Below are 17,937 nucleotides of genomic sequence, written 5' to 3'. Positions count from 1 at the left end.
AGGAAGTGATACTCTACCGCAGAGCGAGCGAACACCAAGTGACAGCGCCACCAAGAGTTCAGGCAACAAAATATTGCACAAAAGGTTGGAAGATTGGTGTACTTTCCTCCGTAACAGGAATAAACGAAGGTACACACGAAGGTCAGAATTTTAAAGCGTGTGTTAGCTGCACCATTTAGATAAGCACTGGAAGGAGAATGCACCTGCACACAGGTGTTTGACGTGATGGCTATTTACAGACTGTGCTACAGATACAACCTGTGGTCACGAGGCACAAATGTGTGTTCCACAAATGTTTGGTAAGTGGTTGCCAGCTGTTGCTAGGTGAAATCAGTCACAGAGAGGGTTCCTCCTGTCATTGGTGGCGAGCAGATTGCTGCGCTCACTCGTTTGTATGCAAGATACCAAATGTTCTGGAAACACTTGCAAGCTACGAGCCAGGCAGTAGTAAAGCTTGAAAATGTGTAATGCAAAGTGGACCTGGGGAACAGCCTTCAAATTAAAAGTTGTGCAAGTTTTAAAAGGCAGGAACCAACGGCTCATATCAAAGTATATTTTTCACTGACTGTGATCGACACCGAAGGTGTCAAACATATGGCACGGGGCCCAGAATCAGCCTCCCAAAGACTCCAATCTGGCCCACTATATGGCTTTGGAAAATGTGAAATAAAGCTTTTCCTAATGACAAAGACGTCATCAATGGCCATTCATACTACAGCAGAGTAACAGATAAACATTTAAATAACAGGACATTTCCTGTGTTCTTTACTATTCTCTGTCTTTATAGTCTGCAGTCTGGGCAGAGACTTATCAAAACTTTTCTTATCATTTAAGAGAGATTTCTGACAGACTGACAGATTTCTTGCATTTGCAGCAAGGAGAGTTTCACTGGCCCGTGTACGGCCCACGATGCTCTAGTGTTGTCACTGTGTGTTCGCATGCTGTTTGCTGGTTTCCATGATAGTTGTTCTACAAACTGAACCAGTTACTTAGACAGCCCGAGAATACTGTAGATACTATATTACCTCCACAGCATCATGTCATTCAATACATGTAAGGGAGTATAGTATAGTTATAGTATGCTATAGGTAGCACTACACCCCCGCTGCTCCTCTTTCATAATCCTTTTATTTATTATTCTGACAAAAAAAACCTCAAACAGCTCAAACTATCTGCCTAAAACAGCTTTCACCCTTCATAGCATGGATGCAGTAAATGTCATGTGATGTCTGGTCGCACCCCAGCTGGGTAGCTGGCAGCTGGTCTGGGTGAGGCCTCTATAAATCAAGCTTGTTTTAGTGCATCTTGTAAATTTCTTTGTGTAATGCTCAAGAGCAATCTGTAAGAAGCTGTAGAGAGACCTGAGCTAAAGTAACAGCCACACAGAGGGAGGTGCTGAAATGATCATGTAAATATTAAAGCTAATGCAGGAGGAGGCAGGAGGAAGTCTTCAGTCATGAATAACAATAATTTCAGACAACATGTGGATATAAACTAACTCTGTGCCTGCTGTAACAAAGACAGACTCCAAAAGCACACATTTATAGTCACGTACGTTACACTGCTCCAACAGAAGCACGTTTCTTGGTAAATGGCCTGTATTTATATGGCGCTTTACTCGTCCCTAAGGACCCCAAAGCGCTTTACACATTCAGTCATCCACCCATTCACACACTGGTGATGGCAGCTACATTGTAGCCACAGCCACCCTGGGGCGCACTGACAGAGGCTGCCGGACACTGGCGCCACCGGGCCCTCTGACCACCACCAGTAGGCAACGGGTGAAGTGTCTTGCCCAAGGACACAACGACCGAGACTGTCGGAGCCGGGGCTCGAACCGACAACCTTCCAATTACAAGACGAACTCCCAACTCTTGAGCCACGATCGCCCCGTTTCTTTATCACAGACAGTTAATATTTGCAACAGTGCACACAACCTTTTTTCTACTGCTGATTAGGATGGATGCAGATGAGATGGTTCACTGCACAAGTCCATCCTCCCTCTTCTGTCATCCACCCATCCAGCATCAGTCCATTCCTCATCCATCACTCCTTTCATCCGTCCCTCTGCAACAGCAGCATTTATGTAAGAGATACAGCCCAAACACTATAAGCCAAATGGAGTGAAGTGGGCCTACTTTAAGGGCTGTGTTATGAGAGGAGTTAAAATGCCAATGCTGCTCACTTGGAATTAATTTTCAGTTGAAAGAGTGTCGTTTCCAGCAGCCTCTCGTTTTCATCTTCATGCATCGGGCCAAAGTTACTGGAATAAAATGCTGTGTTACTGTGAAAATATCAATCAAATGAAAATGTCCTCTCACTGATTGACCCTCATGAGGTTTCCTGCTTAGAGTCCCTTCAGTTTTCACAATTTTAGGCTGATCCATGATCAGAAATCTATTAGATCAAACTGTTTCACTTTTTTTCACAGCTAGTCAGACATGAAAAGTTATACTTATATAATCAAATATGCTGTCATAGCCCAGTATGCATGTTAGCACACGTTAGGCTGAAGAAGGCTGTTTTGTTCCTACTGTGTGACCCATGCAAGTGTTTCTAACACATACTGTAAGCATCTGAGACCATAGCCTGTATTTAAAAGACGGATGTACCCACTGTTACCTCATCCAAGTTACCAGCTAGGTTATTAGTTACTTTGGCTACTTTAGCTAGCATAATGCGTACAGATGCAGCGCACAAACAGCAGCTAATTATTGCAACGTAACAGACTAATAATAAAAACACAAGAACATCACAAACCGTTGGACGAGCTGTTCCGCACAGAGCAAAGTTACTTGTCAGATAATAGTGGCGATGATTTCATATCTCCTTTCAAACTCATCTCTCGTTGTTTTTCTTTCCTCCCCCTGCCTGTTATCACCGGTCGCTCCTCCTTTGGTAGCATTTTCTCCTCAGATGAATCCCAACAATCCACAAAAACAATTTTTTGTACTAATAACTTTAGTCACAAGATGAAAAATGTTAAGATAAAGTTTTAGTCCATACAGGTGTCTGAGTTATGCCCCCGTGTCGACAGTGTTCTCAGACTTTACATTTCCTTTGAGTGTTAGTTTAGTGTCAGCCATAATCTCACTTTTCCTAACAATTTTCCAACTTTTTAGATTTTGTATTTGTTTGTATTTTAATTAATTATCTTATATGTTTTGCAATAAATTATTCATCCATAGAACGTTTATCCATTTTTTATCATTACATAAATAATATACATATTATATTATATTTTATTATTCATATATTTTTCAGGTCAACAGACTCTCTAATTGCAATCAGCAGATCACACATTAAATTAGGCTGTAATAAACATGTACAGTAATTTTGAGAACCAGCTGCAGGTTAAAGCATTAATTAATGGATACGTATCATTAAATTGGGAGTGTTCACTACATTGATTCCCAAAGGATTTTGACTCATTAAAGTATAATTTGACCTTATCAGTGGCACACCACACTGGTAGAAGTCTGAATACGCCAAAACTCATAGATTAATGGAAGGGAGTGGCATCTCCCAATGATCCTTTTATACTGAAATTACTAGATAACACGAATCACTCACTGAAACACGTCTTTATCGTTTAGGGTTAGAAACGAACAAAATATATGGATTGTAAATCATATGAAAAATATCCAATAACCAAGACCTTGGAGCAGACGGCGTCACAGGAAGCATTTGCTGTGGGATCTACCTCCGTACATGAAGCACCCAGATGATTTTGGCACCGTGCAAATAAAATTGAATTGAACGTCACATACATTTAATGTTTGCTGCTGTATATTAAACTCTGTTGTATTTTGCAGAAATCTTCACTGTTCATTCATCTGTTTTCACACTTTGTTAGACTTTTATGCAAATTTGGGCCCATTTAATAAAAAAGTGCAGTGATCACCTGGGAAACTGCACATTCACTTGTTTAGTTTGATTTTGCTGTTTTTGCCTTAAGACAATGAAATGTGCTGTATGAATAAAGCTGACTTTTCCTTATATTTGAGCATTTTTGTCAGAAGGACACGCAGAAATCCTTTTGTGCTGCTGACCATATTTTCAAATTTATGGAGAGAGAAAAAACTGGGGACACCATCTGTCTGAAAATCCTTTGACTCCAACATGTCAACAAAAGGAAGGAATAACTGTGAACAGTCTAATCCTCCGATTTAATATGTTTGCATGTTCAAACATAACATTTTAGGCAAATATATTTCGTGTCAAATCAAATGTGACCCTTTTCAAATATAATATCTCCCTTTAAACTCGAGCCGTTGCCCCAAAGGTTTTTGGTAAATTTCTCAGAAATGTGACTAAAATGAAACAGATGGTTTCCTGTGTAGTCCTGGTAAAAGGCATCGTCCATCTCAGTGTACACATCATTTAAATAAGGAGAAATGACGTGAGGCTCAATAACATTATTTTTAGGGTTCGAGGATTTTCGCAGTTGGACTCTGATGAACAAACAAAGACATAATACTGGACGGGACCCCTGCAGTCTGTGGAGCAGATGGTGGATGGAAACCTTGGATGAGTCTCTCTGAGCATCCGGGGCAGGGAGAGACGGGGAAGAAGGCAGGCTGAGCAAATGACAGTCGTACCAGAGAACAGAGAGACTGACAGGCTCAGAAAATCAAAGGATGCCAACAAAACTAAGGATGAGGAGAATCTGAAAGAGTGGGAAAGAGACACAGACTTTTCCCTGGATTCAAAAAGGTCTCCTCTCTTATTTCTCCACGTTGCTTTTTAGTGGGAGTGTGAGGATCGCGCCCGGTGCTGTGGAGAGGAGCTCACGCTTTATGTTGTTCCCGCTGCGACGCTAATTGTCTGCTCTGGGACACAGTAGCCATTTTTCCTTTCAGACAGCTATGCCAGACTTTGAGGCTAATTTGCAATTATCTATTTTGTTTTATATTCCCTCAACTGATAAATCAAAATTTCATTATGCAAATTAAATTAAGTCCAGTGTGTTATTATCCTCATCTCTCATAGCAGGCAGAATGCAGCAGCGGTGCAGGCTGGGAACTAAAATGATGCCGTTGTTTAAGCGTGCTGGTAGGAAATTGTTCCATGACAAATGAGTAACACTGAACATTCAGAAACTTTGCTGCCTTTATTGGAGTGTGTATGTGTGTAAAAACAGGCATTTACACACTAACGTGAAAACCACACTCACAGCATGCACTGGTGAGTTTGTAGCTCTATGTGTGTCAGTGGTGCTGGCTCAGAGCCGCCTTCCACGCGCCACTCCAACCCCACGGACGGGGGTACATATGCCTGCTCCGCCCCGACGTAGATCAAACACAACGCACATTAATAAATGTGCCCCCAAAAGTAACAGCAGCATAGAAATAAAGAATCAGCATTGGTTTACGTATTAGTTAGTAATCGTGTCACAGGGTCTCAGGATCAACGGCCTTATTGTTTGTTCAGTTTATGACAACTTCCTTTTGGCAGAAGATGGCGTGTTCCTATTTTACTAAACGTTACAGCAGAAAGTGCTGCTGCTGTTGCACTTTTGTGCTGCAGAGTCCTCGTCTGCTGACTCAGACTATTAGCTTTTACTGTTAACCAGCTACTTCGACGTGCACCTCTAAATCTAAACATCCTCTAACTTTGGAAAATTGATTAATGGAGCCTGATAACTTAGAAACTACGATGCTTACAAGTGTGGTTTGTATTGTTAACATACTGCACAGAAACTAACGTGCACGGTTCTTTCTGCTTCCCTCGAACTGGTTCAGGTTGGTTTTGTCCCACAGACAGAAGCATGTGTCATATCAGCTTATTAAACACTGCCAGTTACAAACAAACGAAGTCTGTTCTGCTGATGAAAGAAGTCGTCATGTTGTGTAGTCTGTTTATATCATCACACAATCATTGCCATGAACTTAAACGTTTGTGGACACACAGCAAAGAAACATCAGTCAGATATTTCAGTGGGAAACTCCCATCATGTCCCAGCTTGACACAGTCCAACATGTCCAGCAGTCGTCTTCCCCTCTGAAGAAAGCAACATTTCTTTACATACTTTATAGTTTTGCTACATTTGAACTGATTTTGCTTCATTTAACATTTTCTTGTAAATTTGGATCATTCGTGCATCATTAACAGATTAAAGTTGCTCTCCTGGCCCTTCAGCCTGATGCTACAGGCAGCAGGTTGACAGGAGCCGAAGAGGGATGCAGTATTGATTTCACTGTTGGATCTTATTGCACATCCTGTTTACCCCCGCTAATATGTTTGTTTGCTACGCAATACTTTGCTCGTGTGAGTGCAGCCCAGATAAACAAAGTGTGTGTGTGTAAAAGAAGACCTTAACTTTTGATTTCGTTATCTTTTTGATTCCTGACGCACAGACCGGCTCGATCATTATCTACCATCATCTAATTGCTCTTATGTTCCTGCTCTGTGCTGGGCTGAAGTGAAATGAAGATGCTTCACTTCTTAATTAGGGTTTTTCGAGGTCTGAGTGCAGAAACTGTCGTCATTTAATAGCCGTGGTGAGAAAACTTTATCTTGTGATACCGCAATCAATAACAACACAGGATTTCTTTCATCCCAGCTTGTTAGAACCACAGAAGCCTTGAAGTCGAACTGTGAACAGTGTGCAGCAGCGTTGCTAATGCGCCGCGGATCGAGTACGGCGGCAGAGAGGAGCGAGCGACTGAATTATGCAAAAAGTGAGGAAGTTGTGTATTTAGCTGTGAAGTTGGTGTGTTTGGTCGAATAATGAGGGACTGAGCGATGCTGTGATCGACTCTGCAACGCAAAGAATGATGCAATTCTCATAAATGAGCAAGTGAGTGAGCCACTCAATAAGCGAGTGATACAAGTGTTTGGTCGGGGGGGCAAAAGTTTGGAGTCATTATATGAGTGAGTGAATAATGCAGTTAGTGCATGAATGATGAAAGAAAGTAGTGCGTGGGCGAGTGGTGCACTTAGTTTATGATGGAGAGAGTGTTAAGTGAGTGAGAACAACTGGGGATAAGAGAGTGAACCAGTGAGCCAGCGTACACTGGAAAGGAAAGTAGTGTACCTGCAATCATATCATTTAAGCACCTGTTTAATATCAGCCTGCGCATCATACAGTCCATCCATCCTGTCGTGGGTGTCTTAATGCGAGAGGCAGGCTACACCCAGTCTGTCGCAGGGGTAACACGTGCATGCACACAAACCCACACAAACACGAGGAGAACATGCAAACTCCACACAGGAAGACCTGATGGTCGAATCAAACCCAGGACCTTCTTGCTGTGAGGCAACAAAAAAAATGTGCTGTGTGTTTAAAATCAAACATTAAGTATCAGGATGTAGTTAGAAAATTAAATAAAATGAGATGTTAATGAGAAGCATTTGATGAACTTCTTGATGCATCCAGGTAAGTAAATCTCCAAAAGCTGATTCTGTTCATCTGGATGTTTTCAGTGGGAGAAACATTTCGTCATCATCAGCTGACAGCTTCAGTCTCAGCTGACTGCAGGTTTCAATCTTAGAAACAGGACATTTGCTTAATGACTGAAACCAGCCCACTGAGGGGACAATGGGCTGTACCCAGGGGGATCTACACCAAGTCTGTGTGGTTTACCAAAGATAAACAGGGAGACCGACTGTCTGCATGATCAACTCTGTCACCTATAACATCTCGACGTTTCTGTCTTCGATCCTCAACCCACTGGTGGGCAGCTCTGAACACCACATCAAGAACACCCTGGGTTTTGTTGAGAAGGTGAGAGATGTCATGATGGAGGCAGATGAAACCATGGTACGATGTTACGTCTCTCTTCACTTGCATCCCAGTCACGGAAGTGTTGGAGGTAGTTCATAAGAGACTACAGGATGCCCCCAACCTCAGCAACAGGACCGCTCTCAGCATCCACCAAGTGTGTTTGAACTGTGTCTTCATTCCACCTACTTCACATACAAGGCTCAGTTCTACAGGCAGAAACACGGGTGTGCCAGTTTCACCCAGTGTGGCCAATTTGTACATGGAAGAAGTGGAAAAGAGGGCTTTGCTGTCCTACCCTGGAACACCACCGAGTCCCTGGTTCAGGTATGTGGATGACACCTGGGTGAAAATCAAATCTCAATCAAATTTCGTCCCTTTCATCAGCTCAGTTGTGGGCAAATAGATATTTTCTAGCAAACCTGAGGCTGCGAGTGCTTGGTCCAAGCTGGGCAAGTTGGTACTTTTAACTTCTTTCTATGAAGTGTAATTCGACAGACTGTGACTGCTGCGGCTGTCGATTTTCTTTGCTTCTTGTTTTACTTTTCTGTATCAGTAGGCACCGCAGATATTGATTGTCTTTTAGTGTTTTACCCTTTTATTTATATACAGGTGCAGCTGTTACACGGTTACTTTTATTTTATATTAAAATTAAAACCTTTTTAACTGACTGTGCGCCTGCGGCTCCGTCCTATTTTAAATAGGTACCTACCACGGGTCACATAAGCAAAAACCTGTAGTGATCCCGTACGTGTCAGGAGTATCGGAGCAGCTGAGACGCATTTTCTCTAAACACCGGGTCTCTGTGGCTTTTAAACCCCAAAACACGCGGCGCCAAAAACTGGTCCACCCCAAGGATCAGGTCCCCCGACACAAACAGAGTAACATGGTGTACCCTGTTAAGAGCAGGAGGATTGGCAGGATTTATACATCGGGGAAACCAAACAACCTCTGGCTAAGAGGACGGCACAACACAGAAGAGCTACCTCGTCAGGCCAGGACTCTGCAGTCTATGCACACCTACAGGCCAGTGGACACTGTTTCAATGATGAGGATGTAACATCCTGGACAGGGAGGAACGCTGGTTTGAGGGCGGAGTCAAGGAGGCCATTTACGTGAAAAGGGAAAGACCATCTCTGAATGGAGGAGGGGCCTAAGGGTCCATCTGTCACCATCTTACAATGCTGTGATTGCAGCCATTCCCCAGCTCTCTGTGGATGGGACTCATGGCCATTGATCAGTGGTTGTTGATCAATGGCCATGAGAATTTGCATAATTAAGATTAAGGAGCTGACCTCCCAGCCCATTGTTCCTCAGTGGGCTGGTTTCAGTCATTATGCAAATGTCCTGTTTCTAAGATTGAAACCTGCAGTCAGCTGATGATGAAAAAACGTTTCTCCCACTGAAAACATCCAGATGAACAGAAGCAACCTTTGGACATTTGATGCATTTGTGCAGCGCAGTGCTGGATAGCATTTGCTAATTTGACAGTGTCGATGATAAATGTTCATGAAGTATCACATCGGTTAACTTCCATAATCGTAGTCAACTCAATATTCCCAGCTGTCCCTCAGTTTCCAACCACGAAACACCTGCTAATAACAGAAATGGAAAATATGGTTTGAAATCAAGTGTCTGGTCACGTTTGGGTAGAACATCGTGGAGTCACCAGGATGTTGAGGTTGCACAGACAGGCTGGTCTACCAGAAATCTGAATATTTAATCATCATCTACAAAATAATATGTTAGTAAAATAAAGGTTTCAAACAAATAGTATATTTATATATGTTTACTGAATATAATGTAGAGGTGCCTAACTGTACTGAGCTACATTACTACTGGTCATATCCAGTTTTCACCCAGTGGTGTTGGACATTATAAGATTATTCAGTGGCATTAGTGGCTTTCATGTTATTAGCAGGTCTTTCATGGAGGAGGAGGCAGGAAGTGCTGCTGTAATCCACTCCATCTGTATATATAAAGAGCTCAGCTCATGACAACCAAAACAACTGCTGTTGTTTTCATTTAACATCCTCTTATTTCTCTAGATTTTGCCAGGAAAATAGGAAATAGGTGCAGTAATTTAATGACACGTGTGCAAACAAACATGCTAATACAGTGTGTGGGTTCTCTGTCGATCCCACACTGCTTCAACACTATGGATGTGCAGGCTGTGGGGAGGCCAATCCATGACTCATACTGTCGCATTATTTGCTTTCACTGCATTGACTGTGTGTTTGGGATCTTTGTCGTGCTGAAAAATGAAGTTGTTGCCAATCAGCTGTTAGCATCTTTCTGGACGGTAGTGCAGGGTAATCTGACAGTACTCTACTTGTGTAATGTGCACCTCAGTCTTTTCTTCTCGTTTCTATTCATTCATTCATGGCTTCTTGACAGCCAGCCTTCCACTGGAATCATGAAGGTTCATGGATCAACTGAAGGGCATCTGTCTCAGTGCACAAATACAGTTTTCTGTCTGTATCTTTTAAGGTTCATTTTTGTAGAATTAAATGAGAACAAATGATAATTTTGAGATTGTCAGCGTCCCTGGTCGGTGTACAGCACTGTTCATAAAATCAGTCAACAGCTGTTTTCATCAGTACGAAGACGAAACACAATAGAAGCCTGAGCCCTTCAGACTTTGTGATCAGCGTCCTAAATCCTTAAGGTAGTATTGTCATGATCTGACTGTGTGCAGGACCCAAATGCAGACTCACAGAGACTTAAACTCAAAACACCGCTTTATTTGCTGAATGGAAAATTATACGCAAAGTTATAAGACCTAAACACATGGACAAGAACACGCAACAAAGAGGGAGACCGCAACGCTGGCCAGAAGAAAACAAAGGGCTAAAATACAGTGAAACAGAGCACGCAGAGCTAAACGTAACACATGAGACGAGGTAGCTTCAGAGTAAGAGAAGCTAAACAGAACATGGCGCACACTGACAGGAGACTACCAAAGTAAAACAGGAAGTAATGGGAACACACGCACAGAGACACGACAGGGGAAACGTGGATGACATGACAGGCGGGGGGAACACGAGGAGGGAAGCACGACAAATATAAAACGCAGAAAGAGACACAGAGGGCAAAGACAACAGAATAAACTCAAGATTAACTAAATGGACTTAAACATCACAAATCATGATACAAAATGACAAAAAACACAAGAAAACTCAAAACGCCGGGTCAGGTGACCCAGGACCGTGACACGTGTTAAGAAACTTTGAAAGACCTTCAAAAAGCCCAGAGGACTGTTGCTCAAGGCCACTTTAAAAATAATATCTCCATGGAAGCAAAATAAGAAGAAACTAGCAGTGCCGGGATACTTTAATGTAAATGATCTAAGAAATTAATTTTATTAATAATGATAAATGACAGCCAGCAGATTATTATTAAATGAGAAACTTGGAGGAGGGGGGCAAAGGTGACGTGACTCCATGATGTAACTTCACCTGAATTTGTTAGGAACAGGAAAACAAGCCATGAAACATCAAAACTGACACACTTTTGAAGTGCCGATTGTAGAATTTACTGAAGCGAATGATGCGATTAGAGACGGAGATGTATGGACTAAGTGTTTAGGCGAGCAAATGAGTTACTAAGTGAATGACTTAACAAGTGAGCGAGGCAACTAAGCGATTGGGAAAGGAAGCAAGTGGGCGGGTGAGTGGGAAAGTGAACAAGTAGCCAAGTGAGCAAAGCAGCAAGTGAATCATGGAGCAGCAACAAACCATGCAAGCTGAATTTTTATGCTGACCTGCAGAAGAATGAGCCCGCTGCCAGTGATTGCCTACAGAGTTTACAGTGTACCCATCAAGCTGTGTCATCCAGGTGTAAGGACGCCCAGCTTTGCAGGAGTTTACATTTGAAACAGAAGGGATTAGATCACAGCACGAAATATTGTTTGAGAAACACACACCAGTGCCATCACATTAATAAAAGGAACGAAAGAAGGACTGAACGAGTGGGAGAAAAGGGAACTGGCAGACATAAAACGATAACACAGCGAATCTGATTGAGGTGGTTAATGAGAATAAAAGAAGAGGTAAAAAGAAAAGAAGGAGAGAGGAGGAGGAAGAGACTGTTTGATGGTTCTGAGGCGCACAGCCGACGTGACTGCACGGCAGAGAATGATAACACAGCAGCATCAGTGCGGTTACATAAGACTGTGCCAGTGCCTCAGGAAAACAGCACATTCATGTTTCTGCTGCCACTGAATGGGACACATCCTGCCACTGTGAAGAGTTTCATTTGAAATTGTTGTAAATGGTTTAAAAGCAGTTTGGCGCCGAGGCTCGGCGTCACATTTGTCTTCAACAAGTAGAATGGCTCTGGGGCAAACAGCCTATAACAGCAGACTGATTGGGTAAAAGCAGTTTACTGAGGACTCACAGATGTTGCTTTTCTTCCCTCGCTGGACTTAAAGCTTTGCAAAACTGAAGGATTTTGCTGTTTGTTTTTATGCCTGAAAACACAAAGTAAGTCTTCTGACTGGACAACGAGCCACCTGCAATCAGCTTGCTCGGCGAAGCTGGAGTTTTCAGGTGCGCCGGCTTTGCGAGCAACCGACACGCGGGAGGTCTGTCGTGCCATCCCACACACACGCTGCAGTGCTCCATGAGAATCACAGCAGCTTCAAAGCAGAACCGACACACAGTCATGTTGAATCCCATCTGTGCGTTGAGGTGGGTGTTGTGTTTAACATGCTTGGCATTGTGTTGAGAAAAATAGCAGTTTGGGTGTTTCGAACACGACTAAACAAGGACGTGGACGGTGGCGAGTTAAATAAAAGAAACTAACAAAAATGCAGAAATCTGTAAGAATTCAAATGTGACTCACTGCTTTTAAAAAACTCCTATTATACAAATAACTGGACTTCAATTTAAATGAAAATGTACCAGTGTTATGATTGAAACAGGCTTTTACTGAGTGATGACTCAGTCATTTGACAGATCGAGGATCTCGGTACAGTTGATTTATATTAGCAATGAGCACAGATGCTAACAAACTGCCTCTACACTACACAGTGTGTGAAGCCTTTGCTATTCTAACATGATGCTAACTGTACTTTAGCAAAGAGCACATATCTGTCAAATAACAAACGTGTCTTATGCAAAAACTATAACCAGAATTTCCTTTGCTTTTATATTTGAGGTATTAAATTTGACATAATTCTATGTAAAACTTCAGACCCCATCAGAATCAGCACAAAAACTCATTTACATTTAATGAGGCTATGCAAAATCAAAGAAAACATCACTGTTATCCACACTGACAATCACAAAACATGCAGACACCAAAAGTACAGCTGAAGTCATGCTGGAAAGCACCAAGAAGGTATTTGGTGCATTCTCCGGACAGAGAGAAGAAGAAACGGAGACTTGGTGGTAGAACGAGGAAGTACAAGAAAGTCTTCAAACGAAGAAGTTAACAGCAACAAAGTGGGATTCTCTGAGCCGAGGAGAAGCAAAGAAAAAGGATTACAGTGAGTTAAAGCTGGATACTCAGGAAAGAGAAAAGACTCGTTAGGCAGAAAGAAAAAGCTGGAAAGGATGTGCAGCAGGTTAGGGTGATGCAGGTGGAAGTGTATTCATTTGGGTGGAGGAGGTAGTGTGAGGCGCTGATGAATGAAGAAATGAGAGAGGGGGACGGATGGAGAGAGAAGTGCAGAGGATTATTAAGGCTGGAGGGAGGGCAGCTCTGAAGAGGATAAAAAGTGGAAATACGACGGTCCGGATGACGTGCTGTAACAGATGCATGTCTATTAAGCATTCATGATCTAAAAACAGGAAGAATTTCATTTGCACCGCATGTGACACTGGACCAAATTATTGATTACAATGTAATGTTCTTCCACTATGTCCACAGTGCACCGTCAGGAAGATTAAAGTATTTTTGATTAAGCAGTAAAGGAAGCAGTGAGTCAGTGGGTGGATCAGTCCGGCATTAAAAAAGCCATAAAACACAAAGTGCCTTCTATTCGCCTCAGCATTGTCTGGGGGGTGTTCCCAAGTGATTCCAGGCTCTGTCTGCTGGCGCTCCTCTCTCTGATACCATCAGGGGCCGCAGCACCAATCCCGGTCGCTGTGGAGACTGACACTGCCGTGGCACACGCACGCAGGGAGGAACACACCCGCAACAGAACACACACGCAGAGAGCGACGCAATGCACCGGCAGGACTGCAGCTCGAACACGGGCGTGGGGGGCGCCTGAGCCATCTGTCTCCATAAGAGCCTGTTTGAAAAGGAGCTTGCATTCACACACACATTAATTAGACAAAGCTACATGTATGCAAATTCATGCGTAGAGGCCATGCCTGCACATGTACCTTTTACTTCATGTGTACAATTACCAAAGGGTACACACATGGATGAAAACACAAGGAGGTCTATTATATGGCACAGAGCTCCATCAGGCTCTGACAGAAGGAATCTGGTAAGTGAATTATAGTCACCCCCCCCCCCTCCCCCCCTCAGAAACAAACACGAACGACTAAAATAAGAATGAGAAAAAAAATTATTACATAACAAGAGATGGAGGGAGCCGCTGCAGCATGCTGTGTTGGCATGATTCCATCAGAAGATAAATATATTTGAATTATAACCTGGTTTCTCAATTAGCTGCTCATAGAAACAATCTGATGTGCATTTACATTCAAACCATTCTCAAAAAGCTCTCAACAGTGGCCCTCAGTCACCGACATGCGCCTGTTCCTACCTGCGTGTACACATTAGTGAATCAAAGTCTTTGTAAAGACAGATTTCACCAATAAGCATATGAAAACTCTGTCCTGGAGAAAGCTGTGAAGTTACAGGAGACACGTTTTTTATTGTAAGGTAAAGACTCCAGAGAAATGTCCCTATGGGCAAGCACCTGGTGACAGTGGGAAGGAAAAACGTCCTTTTAACAGGAAGAAACCTCCTGCAAAGCCTTAGGGAGGGGCAGCCACCTGCCATGACTGGCTGGGAGACTTTAACAGACAGAGAGCACACTGGGAAAACAGGAGCACCACACAGCAACACAAAGACAACGGCTACAAACACACACAGAATACACTGCAACAAAAAACAATTAGGGGAAGTTAAAGCAAATACAGGCAAGAGACTACCAAAATAAAACAGGAAATAACATAAAAAGGAAAAATCTTTGCACAGAGACACACTTAACAAGATGCAGGAAGACACTAGGAAGGCTGGACTAGGAGCTGCAGGCCTGACAAGGTCCACAACATCAAGGAAGATGTTTTTGAACTGGCAGAAACAAATAGGTTAGGGTCATTTCACAGAGGTAGCATTGAGGACTGAGCTGCTACTGTTATGTGTGGATGCAGGAGAAGCGGTTATACTTCCATCCTGTCGTCAAATGACAAAGCCCACAGGCCTTGTTAGGATGTCTAACGTCCTTGCATCGTTTCTCTTCACTGGACTCAAGGCTGTCGTAATTGCGTCTAATTAAATCAACTGAAATCTGCTCTGTGGCAACGCTGGAAGGTCGGCACATTCAGAAAGGACCTATCCAAACCTGTCCTGATTAGATGCGGTGATATAAATGTAAAAAAGAAAGAAAGCAAAATAGCAGCTCTCTGATTGCCCACTTGGCTGTTTGATTGTAGGTCAAGTGCTGGGCGTTTGGCTGCGTCTGAGCTTGATTAAGGTTTTATTATTCAAACGCAGAGCTTTTCATGACGAGATTTCAGACTCGAGGGTAAACCGAGTACAGGAAATAGGACTTCCAAGCTGTGGGACAATTTGGCTGTTTCTCGTTATGCTTTCGTTCTCATCTCAGTTGTTGTTGGAAATATTCTGAAGCTTACAGATCCCCAAACTCCCCGCAGAGTTTGATAGGATGAAAAACTGGTCAGAGGCACGCGAATCTTGAAATTATGTCCTCGGCTGGGCGTCTTTGATAGCCCAGCGTGGGGGCAGATGAATTACCCAGCGACTGACGCAGACCACAACAAAGTGTTTCCTTTCTCTGCTTCGCTGTCACACGGTTCACAAAATACCACAGTAGAACACACAAGACAAACATGCATGTGCAGCACAGCGACGCACCCACACAGTGCTGCAGATAAGAACAGGAGGAGGGTGCTTTGAATTATTGAGCCAAGATGATAAAAATAGGCTTTCAAAAGCAGCTCCATTAAATATTCACAGGCGTATCTTAAGGAACTCGATGCTGCAGAGTCGTTGCTGTGCATTGCTCCTCTGTTTCAGAGAAATTCCCCTCGGGGCGGGCGGGGGGGTTACATTCGTTTTCTCCAGCGACCAACACACTTTAAGTTGGTTGTGTAAAAAATGTAAATGAACAAACAAAACCGTTTATTCTGCTCTGACGTCAAACTTGTTGATTACGCGCTCTTTACATGACATACGTTTGAAAATAGTTATTGTTTGGAGAGAAATCATTGACTCCAAACTGTGCAAGGTGTGTTCGAGTGTGTCAGTATTTTATCGCATATTTCATACGATATCAATGCAGTAGTTGAGCACACTGCATTTCTTTATATTTTGCTAAAATATAAACATAAATGGGACATGGTTGTACAATTCTAATGAAACTGAAAGTCAACATTTGGTATGATTAACTTCTTTCTTCAGCCTAAACTCCCGTGTAAAAGCTTTTATTGTGATTTAGAGGATCCTGAAAAACTGTCTGGCCACAAAATGCCATCACCCAAAAAACTGGTGTAAAAATATTATATAGTAATGTTTTTTCTACTTTAAATGAATCAGTATTTTAAAACTACTTCAGCCTGAAATATAGGCATCAATTATTAATCACTTTTAATAATATTTTTTGGATTTTAACCCCTCAAAGGTCAGCATGTTTACATGGTTCCACTGTTTATTATTGGAAAAAACAACAACACCAAAAGACTAAAGTCATTTCCATAAACTACATTTTAGAAGTATATGAATGTTATTTGTATTAGGGCACTGAGATGGGTCAATGATTGGCAGCAACATAGATTTGGATGCTTTTTTTATTTTTTCTACGGATTTTCTTTTAAACTCATCCAGGAAAATAATGCCCCCTGCCCTCAAACGTCTGTGTTATACATTAATACTTTTTCCACTTTGAATGCCACAGCGTTTTAAAACTACTTCAGCCTGAAATATAAATATCCAATAATAGTTAGAGTTCATGGAGGTGGTGCAGAGGCTGGAAGTGGAAGGATGCTTTTGAAGGCTCCAGAGAGGTCGGGTTTCATTAAACTAAATTTGGGCTGCTGGGTATCAGAGGGCCTTGATTGGGTCCAAACAAGGCTGACAGTGTTGTGCAGAGCTAACAAGCACAGACAGCACATATGTCACATTATGAGCCTCTGTTCTACAACAACAACCACGTCACTGTTTGTGGAGGAGTTCCTCTTTCAAATCTACAGGGTTGTGGCCGTATGCAGCGTGAATTTGTGAGTGTAGTTTTCCAGATTTTGATCCAAATGTTTCTGTAGCTTTACTGCTGAGGACCAAAAGAGAATCTAAAAGAACAGAGATGTGGTCACTGCAGGTGCACAGCTAACAATTATGCTGAGCTTGAAAAATGAAATAGTGGTGCATGCTCAGAGTAAATATACACGCTTGTCTACTCAAACACAGGCTGAGGGAAGCGTTGTCCACACGCCTGGGGTGTTCAGGTCCTGACCTGATTATGTAGCTACAGCTTAGGTCTGCTTATAGTGTGTTCTCATATGCACACTGCTCAAAATCCAGAATAATAATAATAATAATAATAATAATAATAATAATAATAATAATAATACATTTTATTTGAGGGCGCCTTTCTAAAACCCAAGGTCACCTTACAGAGAGAAAAAGACTATGAAACAGTAGATTAAAATAGATTCTAATAAATTAAAATACAGAAACCAGCAAAATACAACCACAAACAATAAATTTAAAAAACAAACAAAAAAAACATGATTTGATCTGTTTTAAAGCGAGTAAGCCAGTTTAGACACGTAGGTTTTGAGATGTGACTTAAATAAGGAAATCTAAGTGAGTTCCCGAGCCGAGGAGCAGAGCGACTGAAAGCTCTGAGCCCCACAGTGGAAGGCGAGCAGAAGGAAGAACAAGATGAGTGGCAGATGAAGATCTGAGCGAGCGGGAAACTGGTGATGTGAAGCAGATCACATGTGTAGTTCCCACCAGAACGAACTGGAATAAAGCAAATCCACGGTTTAGAGATTTGATTTTTTTAA

Source organism: Pundamilia nyererei, unplaced genomic scaffold (genome assembly GCF_000239375.1).
Source record: "Pundamilia nyererei isolate P.nyererei 1_Seehausen unplaced genomic scaffold, PunNye1.0 scaffold00013, whole genome shotgun sequence".
NCBI lineage: Eukaryota > Metazoa > Chordata > Actinopteri > Cichliformes > Cichlidae > Pundamilia > Pundamilia nyererei.
The sequence above is the reverse complement of the archived record's forward strand: the minus strand, read 5'-3'. Positions refer to the sequence as shown.